Source organism: Carettochelys insculpta, chromosome 11, assembly GCF_033958435.1.
Source record: "Carettochelys insculpta isolate YL-2023 chromosome 11, ASM3395843v1, whole genome shotgun sequence".
NCBI classification, from domain to species: Eukaryota; Metazoa; Chordata; order Testudines; family Carettochelyidae; genus Carettochelys; species Carettochelys insculpta.
The window spans coordinates 31,295,636-31,308,724 of record NC_134147.1 but is presented as its reverse complement, the minus strand read 5'-3'; the positions used below and the strand labels follow the sequence as shown (position 1 = coordinate 31,308,724).

Here is a 13,089-nt window from a genome sequence, read left to right as displayed (position 1 = left end):
GCTGTACACAACGGATCCCTGATCATTATGCTATTGTCCTGACAAAAAATAGCAATACCTTCCTGCTAGTCTAAATATATTTATAAAAGCATTTCTGGTCCATTCACTCTAGCTGCACAAATGCAACAGAGAACCATTATCTATTTCCTTAACATATTTTTCAGCGCTGGAGTACATCCCCTCCACCCGAATGTTCATTGGATAGTTCTTTCACTTGAAAGAAGGAGTAAATTATTGCTGATTTATATTTTTTCTAAGCATCACATGCATGGTATACACAGATATACATCTATTCACAACCCTGCCCTCTGAACTCTGAACTCCACCCCAGACAACATCTGATTACTTTGACATTTCTGAACTATGAGATGCTTGAGACTGTTTAATCTGCTTCTTAATTAACACTCGGTGAATTTTCTATTCCAAATGCCTTATAATTGCTAAACCAATTAGTTGGATGCCAGTTTTAATTCTGCTGCATTCAGTGCAGCTGATGATACAACAGTACAATATGGCTGTAGGTGGGCACACACCATCTGTGCCATGGTGTATATATTTAATTTTCCCAGGGCAACATTTCTAATGAAACTGGGAAGTTTACTTGGTGCTGCTCTGGAAGCTTAACAGCTTTCTGCAGCATTCCTTCTGAAGAGGGGAACATGCTGGTAGTCCCACAGGCACACAGAGAAACGTATGACTGCGCCCTGGGAAAAGCGTTTAGGGAGGAGCTGGTTGTGCTTTAGGGTTTGGGAAATGTTGCAGGGCTTGATCAGGTATGTAAAGATCAGAAGGCACAGAGATGACTGCTGAAGAGAAAGTTACCTTGTGCAGTAATAATGATGGTTCTTAGAGATGCATGCCCCCATGGATGCTCCACTCTGGGTGTTGGTGCATCCTCATGCCAGCACTCAGTGATTCTTCTATAGCTATGGTTTCCTGTGCTGTGCCTGAGCAGTAGCACCTCTTTGTGCTATCGGACGCATGTGTGGTGCAGACCCCTCTACTGCTTCTGTACCCTAGCAAATAGAGCAGGATGTGTCAAAGCAGGGGAAGGAGGGAGGGAAGTGGGGCACTCGTGGGCACACACATCTCAGAGAGCCATTGTTACTGCACAAGGTGAGTAATTTCCACTTCTTCTTCAAGAAGTGTCCCTGTGGGTGCTCCACACTGGGTGACTATAAAGCAGTAATCTCATTTTGGAGGTGGATTTGGAGACCACTAACAATTAGAGTTGAAAGAACTGCTTGACCCACTTGAATGGATAAAACAATGGAAGATGATAGAGCATAGTGCTGTGCAAACATGTTGCTGGAAGACCATGTCACCCCCTTGCACATGTCCGTAAGGGGTATGCTCTTGCGAAAGGCAGTAGTGGACAGTGCAGGCCGGGTAGAATAGGCAGTGACAACACCCAAAGCTTCTTTTGGTGAAGAGCATAACAAGCTTGAATACAAGTGGAGATCCACTTGGACAGTCATTGAGATGGAACAGGCAGGCCCTTGGACCACTCTGTGAAGGATAGGAAGAGCTAGGAGACTTGTGAAAGGGCCTCATGCAATCGATGTGGAAGTCCAATGCCCAACAAATGTCTCGAGTGTGTCACACTGCACGGGCAGGATTGGAGTGCGGCTTCAAGAAGAATGCAGGTAACTGGATAGGTTTGTTGATGTGAAATGGAGAGGGAACCTTAGAAAGAAAAGAGAAGTTACTCACCGTAGTAACGATGGTTCTTCGAGATGTGTCCCTGTGGGTGCTCCACAATAGGTATCAGGCTCGCCTGGCGCCGCAGATCGAAATTCTTCCAGCAGTTTCTCCTGGATCACGCATGCGCCGGCGCACGCCACTCCCTTGCGCGTCCCCAGCCACGTGCGCAATCCGGTCCGCACAAGTTCCTTGACCAACCGCCTTGGATGCTCCTGAAAAACACTAAACAGAGATCCGAAGCGGGGAGGATGGGCGGGTGGTGGAGCACCCATGAGGACACATCTCAAAGAACCATCGTTACTACAGGTGAGGAACTTCTCTTTCTTCATCGAGTGTCCCCGTGGGTGCTCCACAATAGGTGACTACCCAGCAGTAACCCAAGTAAGGAGGTGGGTAACCGGTTTATGTGCAGCTTGCCCCCGAAAGGACTGCTGTCGACAGACGGGTGTCCTCTTGGTATACCCGATGTAGTGCATAATGTTTGGCGAAGGTGTCATAGGATGACCAGGTCGCTGCTCTACAGATGTCTTTTAACGCGATGCCCTTGAAGAAGGCTGTTGACGCCGCCACCGCCCTGGTAGAGTGAGCCCTAGGTGGGGCCAGCAAAGGAGTCTTTCCAAGTTCGTAGCACATTTTTATACAGGACACAATGTGCTTTGAGATTCTCTGTGAAGAGAGACCTTCTCCTTTTGACCTGGGAGCGAGAGAGACTAGAAGTCTGTCCGTTTTCCGGAAGGACTTAGTTCTGTCTATGTAGAAGGCCAACGCCCTCCTCACGTCCAGGAGATGTAGGCATGCCTCCTTGCCGGAGCTGTGAGGCTTCGGGTAAAACAAGGGTAAAACTATTGGTTCGTTAAGGTGGAACTCTGACGAAACTTTCAGAACAAAGGCTGGGTGCAGCCGTAGAGTTACCGCCTCCTTTGAGAATACTGTGCAGGACGGCGTTGCCATAACTGCTGCGAGCTCACTCACCCTGCGAGCTGACGTAATTGCAAGGAGAAATGTTGTTTTTATCGTAAGGAGACGTAGGGGAACTGTGCTAAGGGTTCAAATGGTGGGCCCATTAGCATGCTGAGCACCAAGTCCAAATTCCACGATGGTGGAAGCGGTCTCCGAGGGGGATACAGGTTTACCAGCCCCTTCAGGAACCTGGTAACAATAGGATGGGCAAATACCATGGGCCCCTCCTCTGCATGCCGAAAAGCAGATATAGCGGCGAGGTGGACTTTTAGCGAGGATAGGGAAAGCCCGCCCCTCTTGAGGTCCAATAAGTATTCTAGTATTACAGGTATAGGAACGTCAAGGGGAGCTAACTGCTTGGCGGAACACCAGGCAGTGAATCGAGTCCTTTTCTACTTGTAGGTCTTCCTGGTGGAGGTCCTTCGGCTACTTTCCAGGACTTGTTGTACTCCCTCTGTACACGTGCTTTCTAGAGAGCTGAGCCATGGATTAGCCATGCTTGTAGGCGCAGACCTTGAGGGTGTGGGTGCACTATAGACCCCTGGGCCTGCGTGAGTAGGTCCGGCGCCAGCAGAAGGGGGAGCGGTGGGCGGTCCGACATGCGCAGAAGCAAGGGGAACCATTGCTGTCGATCCCACGTTGGGACTACTAGAATCATGCGGGCTCTCTTCCTTCTGGCTTTCTGCAATACCTTGTGGATGAGCACTGTGGGGGGAAACGCATAAAGTAGGGGGCCCTTCCATGAAATCGTGAATGCGTCCCCCAGGGACCCCCGCACCAATCCTATCCTGGAGCAGTACTGGGGGCACTTCTTGTTGTGCTGAGTGGCAAACAGGTCGATCTGGGGAAACCCCCATGTGTGAAAGATCGGTCGTAGCAGATCGGAGCGGATCTGCCATTCGTGCGTGAGTGCGAAGCGCCTGCTCAGCTGGTCTGCTTTCACGTTGTGAGCTCCCGGCAAATACGAGGCTTTCAAAGTTATCTTGTTGGCGATGCACCAGTTTCACAGCCGAACTGCTTCCACACATAGGGCACGGGATCGGGCTCCTCCTTGTCGATTTATATAAAACATGGTGGAGGTATTGTCTGTATTGATCCCGACTACTTTGCCCTGTATGTGGTCTCGAAAATGTTTGCAGGCGTTGAACACTGCTCTGAGCTCCAGTACATTTATGTGCAGTGACTGTTCCGCAGGGGACCATAGTCCTTGCTTCACCTTGTCGCCAATGTGTGCTCCCCATCCTATGTGGGAAGAGTCGGTAGTAAGAAAAATAGAGATTTGTGGTTGGTGAAAGGGTACCCCTGTTAGCAGGTTCCTGGGGTTTACCCACCACTGCAGGGATCTGCGCACCTCTGTCGTGGGCGATACCACCCTGCGGACAGTGTGAGATGCTGGTTTGTAGACACTCGCCAGCCAATGTTGTAGGCTGCGCATGTGCAATCTGGCATTCTGCACCACAAACGTTGCCGCCGCCATGTGGCCCAGCAGCTGCAAGCACGTTAAGACCGGCACCGTGGGGCTGTATGTAATGACTTGCACCAGCGAACTGATGGCGTGAAAGCGGGCGTTGGGTAGATACACCCTTGCTGTAATAGAGTTTATATGTGCCCCTATAAACTCTATGTCTTGTGTAGGGTCAGTCTTTGACTTCGTGAGGTTGATGACTAGGTCCAGCAAAGAAAACGTGTCTGCTGTTATGCGTATCATGCGTAGGACCTCTACCTTTGAGGCCCCTTTTAATAGGCAGTCATCCAGGTATGGGAATATAAATACCCCCTGTCTGCGCAGGTAGGCTGACACCACTGCCAGGGTTTTGGTAAAGACTCTGGGGGCTGAGGAGAGGCCGAACGGGAGAACCTTGTACTGAAAATGTTCTTTGCCGACCATAAAACGGAGGAAGCGCCTGTGCGCCGGGTGGATCGTTATATGAAAGTAAGCATCTTGTAAGTCGAGGGCTGCAAACCAATCTCCATCGTCCAGTGCCGTGAGTATGGAGGCGACTGTGATCATCCAAAAACGTTGTTTGTGCAAGTACCGGTTGAGGCCCCGAAGATCTAAGATGGGCCTCCAGCTTCCTGTTTTCTTCTCTGTGAGGAAGTAGCGTGAATAAAAGCCTTTCCCCTGGAATTGCTCCGGCACTCCTTCCACCACCCCTATGAACGTAAGATGGTCCACCTCCTGTATGAGTCTTGCCTCGTGGGAAGCGTCCCTGAGGAGGGGCCTGGGAGGAGGTTTCGGCGGTGGGAGCGACTGGAAGGGGATTGCGTAACCCGTGGCTATGATCTCCAGTACCCATTTGTCTGCGGTGATCTTTTGCCATTGGGAGCGAAACGGTCGGAGGCGATGATGGAACATGAACTGGGAATGGCATTGTGCGATGGGAGTGATAGTGCAGCCCTCAACATGCCCATCAAACTTGTTGCCTTTGGGCCTGCCCCGAGGATGCACGGCTTTGTTGAGAACGTTGCCTGGGAGTTCTGTACTGTCGCTGCTGTTGATGTTGTCCTTGGTCGTAGCCCCGTTGGTACGGAGCACGCTGTGGTTGGTACGGGTATCGTCTTTGCTGAGGGTAATACCTTTTCTTCCTATATGGAGGGGTATAAATACCCAGAGTTCTAAGTGTAGCTCTGGAGTCCTTACTGGAGTGGAGGACCGAGTCGGCTGAGTCTGCAAACAACTTCTGCATGTCAAAGGGAAGATCCACAATCTTCGCCTGCAGATCCCTCGGGATACCCGATGTCTGGAGCCAGGATTCTCTACAGATGACCACTGCTGTAGCCGTTGAGCGTGCCGCCGTATCCGCCACGTCCAGGGCGATCTGGACTTCCGTCCTCAAAGCCGTGTAGCACTCTTGCACAATTGCCTTTAGCACCAGCTTCTTATCTTCCGGAAGCGAATCCATGAGAGAAGTAAGCCTGGAGTAATTATCAAAATTATGCTTCGCTAGATGTGCTGTATAGTTTGCCATTCTCAATAGCAGGGTGGAGGAGGAATATACCTTCCTGCCAAACAGCTCTAGCTTCTTGGCATCTTTGTCTGAACCCCCCGATTTGTACTGAGAAGTCTTTGATCTCTGCTGAGATGATTCTACCACCAATGAGTTTGGTTGTGGGTGACTAAAAAGGAGCTCCATGCCCTTCGCCGGGATGAAGTACTTCTTATCTGCTCTCTTGTTCATAGGCGGAGCGGAGGCCGGGGTCTGCCATATGGTAGTGGCTGACTCCATAATGGCTTCGTCGAGCGGGATAGCGATTTTGGATGAAGCCGGGGGTCTCAAATTTTTTAGGAGTTTGTGATGTTTCTCTTGCACTTCTGCCGTTTGGATGCCTTGTGTAAAAGCCACCCTTTTAAACAGCTCCTGAAACTGTTTGAGGTCATCTGGGGGAGCAACGTCGCCGGGGGCCGTGGCCTCGGCAGGGGAGGACGAGGAGGAACCACTAGGGCAAACCTCCCTCGAACTCTCAGGTTCCTGCGGCCGATGGTACACCCGCTCGCTGGAGAGTTGTGAAGGAAAGTCTCGGGGTTCTAAAATTAACTCCCCTTGAGACTGCTGTGTCTCCGTCCCCGGCCGGGAGTGTCCACGGGGGTATTGGACGGCCAGGGGGGACCTGCCCCTAGGTGTAGGCCTGGGGTGTCTGTGTCCAGCATGATAAGAACGACCATGGCAGCACAGGCACGGGTCCGGGGATGGAGACCTGGACCACTCTCGGGGTGCGTACCCCCAATGTCTGGGAGAGCGAGATCTCCGCGACGATACAGATAACCGTGAAGCTGGTTTGTGATAGTACTCCAGGGGATCCAGTCCCAGAAAGGGCGAAGATGGCCCAAACCATGGTGATGTAGGTTGGAGGAACGGAGAAGGAGGCTCTGGATAGGCCGGCGGAGACCCAGATCTTCTGGGTGGCGTGTGCAGCATAAGGGGAGGGCTTGTTGATAGCAGCATTGCAGCCCTGTCCAGAGAAGGGCTGCAGTGCTGGGTTTTTGCTCTTGCCTTCCCCCTCCCCTGCGGGGCTGGCACCGCCCCCTCCCGTGCCGGGGATCTCGGCCCCGCTGTCGGCGCCGCACTTGGCCCGCTCAGCTGTGGTGCCGCGCAGATAACGTCCTCCGGTGCCTGCAGGCTCCGTGCCTGTTGGCCCTGCACCGCTGGCGCCGCAGGGGTCGATGCTGCCTGTGGCGGTGCCGCCGGTTCCGGTGCTTGCCTGGCCGCCGCTCTAGGTGCCGCGCATGCCGGCTGCTTGGTAATCGGAGGCTCAGCCTCTGCCACGTGCACTGCTGCGCTGCCGCTTGTTTGAGTATGTGGCTAGGGGCTGTGTGCTCCGCCCGTCCCGCTCGCTAAGACCGCCGGCAGGGATCGGGCTGGGGAGAGCTTCCTCCGTTTCTGCACCGAGGGGGTGAGGGAAGCCGCCTTCCTTTTGTGGAGCCCTGAGGGCCCCTCTGGTTGAGGGCTCTCCGGCAAGTCGGGCTGGAGAGCCTTATCAAACAGGAGCATTTTCAGCCGCATTTCTCTGTCTTTCCTGGCCCTGGCTGTGAGCTTAGCACAGTGGGAACACTTCTGGGTAACGTGTGATTCCCCCAGGCACCAAATGCATTCGCTATGCCCATCGGAGGCCGGCATAGCTTCGCGGCAGGACTCACACTTTTTAAAGCCTGAAGAGGACATCGCAGTGAGTCTTTTTGTTGTTAATCGGGCACTTAGCACTTAATTCGTGCCTGTTTACCCGTCGCGGACAACGGCCTGCAGCGGCGGGAGGCCTATTGGCCTACACGTCCACGCGTCTTCTCCGCTCCTCTCTCTCTTTTTATTATATATTTTTATTTTATTTTTTTTTTGGAAAGAAAAAAGAACAACAATTTACACGTAAAAACTCTAGCTAATCTGACTCTGGCCATAGCCTGAGCGGATTCCGTCTGCAGCCAATGGCGGTTGAGAAGGAACTAGCGGGGACTGGATCATGCACGTGGCCGGGGACGCGCAAGGGAGCAGCGCGCACCGGCGCATGCACGATCCAGGAGAAATTGCTGGAAGAATTCCGATCTGCGGTGCTGGGCGAGCCCGACACCTATTGTGGAGCACCCATGGGGACACTCGATGAAGAACTTTAGATATTTGAGGGCAGAGGGTGACTCTATCCTTGATAAACACGTGTAGCCAGACAAAGTCTCCCCCTTACAAGCCAGCTTGCTCGCTGCCCCCCGCCCCCCACTGAGGAGCACACAGGGCACGGAAACGGCTGCTGACAACACAGTCTTTGATGCCCTCATTGAGGCCCAGATATGCTAGCTTATCGTGACCCTGAGGAGCAGAAAGTACAGATAGAAGGCTAACAGGCCAAACTGTCAACAAGAGAAGGGGGGGGGACCTCAAGAAATCACCCCAGCTGGCATTGATGGATATGATGACCACACAACCATCCCAGAAGGGGAAGTGCCCCACCCACACAAAAGAATGTCCTGTACTCCTAAATTGCTTATCTCCTGTCTTACAAGTGCAAATTAAGTAAGAAATGCCCTTGTAACAAACTGGCGTCACAAAAGACAGACCAGTACGATCTGGCACCTTAGATAAGAAAGAGAATACGTAACCCAAAAAGGGGTATAAAAGATGGGTCCAGCAGAACTCTAACTTTGAGTGCATCTCCACCAACTACCTGCTGGTCGGGTCAGGTGATTGCCTCCCGAGGTCCACAACTGGGGACGCCCAACCTCGTATTCGTCTTTCCGTGGAACTGAGTGACTGATCCGGCTTGGCTACGCTGGTATCGAGAGATGCAGAGAGGGTAAGATACACCCATGCTAGGTCTCCGACTTTTTTGTGCACAGCTAAAGAATTAGAGCTCTGTAACTAGATGTCATTGTATAAAGATATCATTGTGTTAGATGGTAACAGACATCTTTGTATTGGATTGTAACGTAACTTGTTAACACCTGTACTTTGCTAGCATATAAGAAGTAAACAATAGCCTTTTGTAACCAAACGCTTATAACTGTAGCTTAATAAACTTGTAACTAGTTAAGCTCTAAGCCTGACCCAGTTATCCTTTTGTCACTACAACACAGCCGGCACAACAAAAAGAACTTTAACCATTTGGTTACTACAGCCTGGCCGTAGGAGTGCTAGCAGCTCCCTGTTCTAACAGTAAAAAAACTGGGTTGTTTAGGACCCAGGGGAGTACCTCACCGCACATTACCCGGCCACCGGCTAACAACATGGTATAGGGAGGTTCAGCTATAAGAGCAGCAGGCTCCCCAACTGTTATAGCTGACATGATCGCAACGAAACATGAGACCTTCATCTACAGATGAAGCCATGAACATGTTGCCATGGGTTCAAAGGCACTTTCATGAGGCAGTTGAGTACTTGGTTAAGGTCCCAAATAGGGACTGGAGAACATACGGACAGAAAAGTGTTTTGCAGACACATCAGAAAATGTTTGGTGATGGGATGGATGAGGGAGAAAATCCCATTTTCTGCTTGGTGGAATGCCACAGCATGCGCCCAGACAGCACTGAAAGTGGGGTCTGATTCACACAGGTAGTCAAGGAGGACAGCAAGGGACACGATGCGAGGAGGCATAGAGTGATTAGTGCCCAACCAAGGAGAGAACCATGCCCACTTGTAAAAGTAGGATTTACAGGTGGACTCCCGTCTGCTGTTAACCCCTTCAGAGCATGTGATTTTGGTGTTATGGAACCATGCAGAAGCCGCATGCGGAGGCTCAGTAGGAATGGATCAGAGTGAAGAATGCGTCCAAAGTCCTGAGACAAAAGGTTGCAGCAGGTCAGTCAACATCCTCATGGACAACAACACCTTCATGAATTCAATCAACCATCAGGGCAGGGTTTGGTCCCTGTCCCTATGTGCAGAGGCTATAAAACTGTGGACTTGGTGCCTTCAGCACCGCATTACTCCGGTGGCCACATATCTCCCCGGGGTACTGAATATGACTGTGGATGTCCTCAGCTGCTCATTCAGTGATCACCAAGAGTGGGAAATCAACATGGTGGTCCTCAATCATGTGTTCCAGCTTTGGGGCTAGCCAGGCACAGACTGGTTTGTGACCTGAGTCAACAGAAAGTGTCACCAGTATTGCTCCAGAGCAGGTCTGGGGAGACACTCCCTTGGGGATGCCTTCTCCATCAAATGGGATGTGCCCCTCTCTACACATTTCCTCCCCTTCCCTTGATTCACAAGTTTCTGGTCAAGGTCAGACTGGATCAGGCTCGCCTCGTTCTGATAGCCCGGCATGGCCGATAGAAACTTGGTATCCTTACCTGCACTGGCTGTCAGCGGCAACTCTGTATCCCCTTCCTCCTTGTTGCTTGACTCAGAGTGTGCCTGCTTGAATGGTGCTCGCTTTGACAACGCCGGGGACGTTGCGGCAGTCTTTTCAGTTGGCATGGCCCATGAGAATGGCACCAGAGGCCAGGAACATGCCGAAGAAGGGCCTGCCTTCACGGACGGAGTGATGACTGAGATAGAGGGAAGTGCAGAGTCCATACCCTTGGTGTCCCATGCTATTTTTTTTGGTGGAGGGCTGCTCTGGGCCCAGTGGTTTGAAGGATTTTTTGTATAGATAAGTTCTGAGGCTGTTGGCTCAGTCCCTCCTGGCTCTCGCCATGAGGCTGGAGCAATGGGTGTAGTATTGGGTTCAGTGGTCCTCACCCAGATACTTGACCCAGGAGGCATGGCCGTCAGAGGCAGCCAGAGCTTCTCTGTGCATTGAACATCGCTTGAAGCCCAGGGAGCTCGGCACGGCAAAGACACAGCAACTGATTCTAATATTTAATATTTTTTTTATTTGAACCTCAAACAGGAAAAATAACTTGGATAAGGGTAGAAGAAATGCTAAACTATTTAACTAAACTGAACTCTTTCACCTTTCAGAGAGAGAGAGCAAAGCTCCGTCTGTGGCCAAGGATGGTAGAGAAAGAACTGAGGGGTCTGTGCGCCCACACGCCAGACAGCACAAGGAGGTGCTACTGTGCACGCAAGGTGCAGGTAACCACAGCTAAAGAAGAATCTCTGAGCACCAGCATGAGGATGCTCTGACACCCAGAGTGGAGCACCCCTGGGGATACTCCTCGAAGAAGCAAAGCAGGATTCACAGTCATCACACAAAAGAATGATATTGATGTACAGAGAGTATTTTGACAGGAGTATGCAAATGTCACTTGTTTGCATCACTATGAAATCTGAAATTGGGGCTTCTGTAAATTAACCATAGTGCAATCGGTGCTCTTAAATCTGGCCTTGGATGAATCAGGACTTTCTCTGGGTTACACAGCATATGATCATGTACTTCTAGAGGACAGTCACGGATGCTATATTCAGATCTGGGATTTGAGATCCATTCCCTGAAAGGCTGGAAGGTGCTTGGATCCTGGATTTGGATTCAGCTCATTACAGAACAAAGAGCCAGTCATGAAAGCAGAATCAGTTCCCAATTCAGTGTCAAACCCGCTTCACACTCCAAAGTTTAGAACAGGTGGTTGGAACTGGTTCAGGGTTCGTCTCTATCCACTTATCAGGTAAGAAACAGCTGCATTTCTCACTTCAGGTTTTCAGACTCCTCAAAAACCTCAGCCTGAGTTACATGACACCTGAGTCATAAAGCTGCCTCCAAAGCCAGCCAAAGCTTATTGTGAGAGAGTTCTGCTGGTAGATTAGTTACTTGCTACTTGGTTTCAACCTGCTGTTGTGTGTCAAGTGAAACTGATCATGTGGCAAATTTTTGGGTGCATGAATATGCCATAGAGGGAGAAGGCCCACAAAATAATTGTAATGGGTATATCAGACTCTGCTGTAGCATAAAGCAGTATGATCTAACACCCAAGAGTAATAAAACAGGAAGCAAAGTACAATGCTGAGCTTGTTAGATTCTATTACTGTGTTTGGCTTTAAAGTTTTAAAAACCAGAAACTATGGGCTGTTGTGGAAATCTGCAAAAGCGTTAATCAGACAAAAAATTCCAAAGATGAGAAAAGGAGGCTGGGAAGGTAGGCACTGTAGATAAAATGTCTAACTTGCAAACCTGGACTATTGTTGGGAAAACCAGTTTGGAAATTAGTCAAAATCTGCCTCTGAACTTCCTCTTTGCAGGGAAGAAGTTGAACTAGCAAAGATAAGTGCTGATTCAGGAGAAAAACAGATACTTTGTTCAAAAAGCTTATCTGCCAAATTCCGAATGTATTTTAATTAGACTTTAAACATTTCTGACTGCAGCGTTATGGGCTCTTTAAATTACCCTGGGCACTAAAATAACTCACCAGTAATAGAAAGCACAATAAAGGCTGGCATCATTTGAATGGTGCCATGCACAATGTGTGGGGCTTGGTTTTGATACACCTGGATTACAAAAATGACTTGAAAAAAAAACATGATTCAGAGCACAGATGGGATGCATGTGTTACTCCTGCATTAGTGAGTTGATGTGTCATTACAGATGTTCTCTTGGGAATATATTATACACATTTCCATAATGCCAGAGCAGAACAATGGAAAATCCCTGCTAATTACAAGCCATCAGTATTAGGAAGTTCCCACCTATGTTTCCAGGTAAAGGAGTGTTTGCCACATGAGGACAGAAAATACTGGATGTTAGAGATGGATCCAAGTCAAAACCCCATATCCAAAGACACCCCATGTTGTTCTGGATTTCCACTTTTGGACTGACTGTGTCACTGAAAGAACTAAAACCCAGACCCACCAACCCCCTCAGGTTTTGGAGAAGTTTGGTTTGGGACACAGATCCTAAGATTGTATTCCAGTATCATCCATAGCTAATTACTGTGCCATTAACTTTCATTTTCACGACTTCTCCAACCTTCCTAGGTTTGTCAGGGACTAGACAGTAAAGTGCTGAAACAACACCTGGGAAAGGATCTTCTTTCAGTATTTCCTGCAGAATTGTAAATATGTAGTACTGACACAGGTAATTTCACCTATAATCTCCAGCTGTGTTCTGAACCCAGTTTGGATAAGCTTTGTGTACACATCCAGACTGCTAGATCCTTCTCTGATCCTCATCCAAATTCTAAGCTTCCTAGGATTCCACCATCACATGGCCTGAGTCCACCTAGGACAATTTCCCTAATCATAATGATAATTCTACTAACTTTCGAGTTGCTGTATTAAATTTAGTGTGCTGGTGACTATGGCTGCTCTGAATTTTGTAAGGCTTTCTTCTCCATTTGCAGGCAGCTCCTCAAATTTTTCTTAGCTGCAACTCAAAGGGATGGACTGCTCAGCAGAACATTAATATAAAACAAATGTTTAAACCATGTAATGTTAACTTACAAGGGAAAATACAAGCAGTTGGAATTTTTCCGCTTTACACTTGTAAAGGGCCTTTTATAGCAGCTGTTTCAAATAGACATTGTGATTAATGGAGATAATTCAGGAACTAAAAACAGACACATCATCA

General features: G+C 49.5%; 1 protein-coding gene across 1 annotated transcript in view; it reads right to left on the bottom strand.

The window, feature by feature from the left end:
- Positions 1-13,089, bottom strand: part of PLXND1 (plexin D1) — a 142,759-nt gene that overhangs the window by 23,680 nt on the left and 105,990 nt on the right. The window lies entirely within an intron of this gene.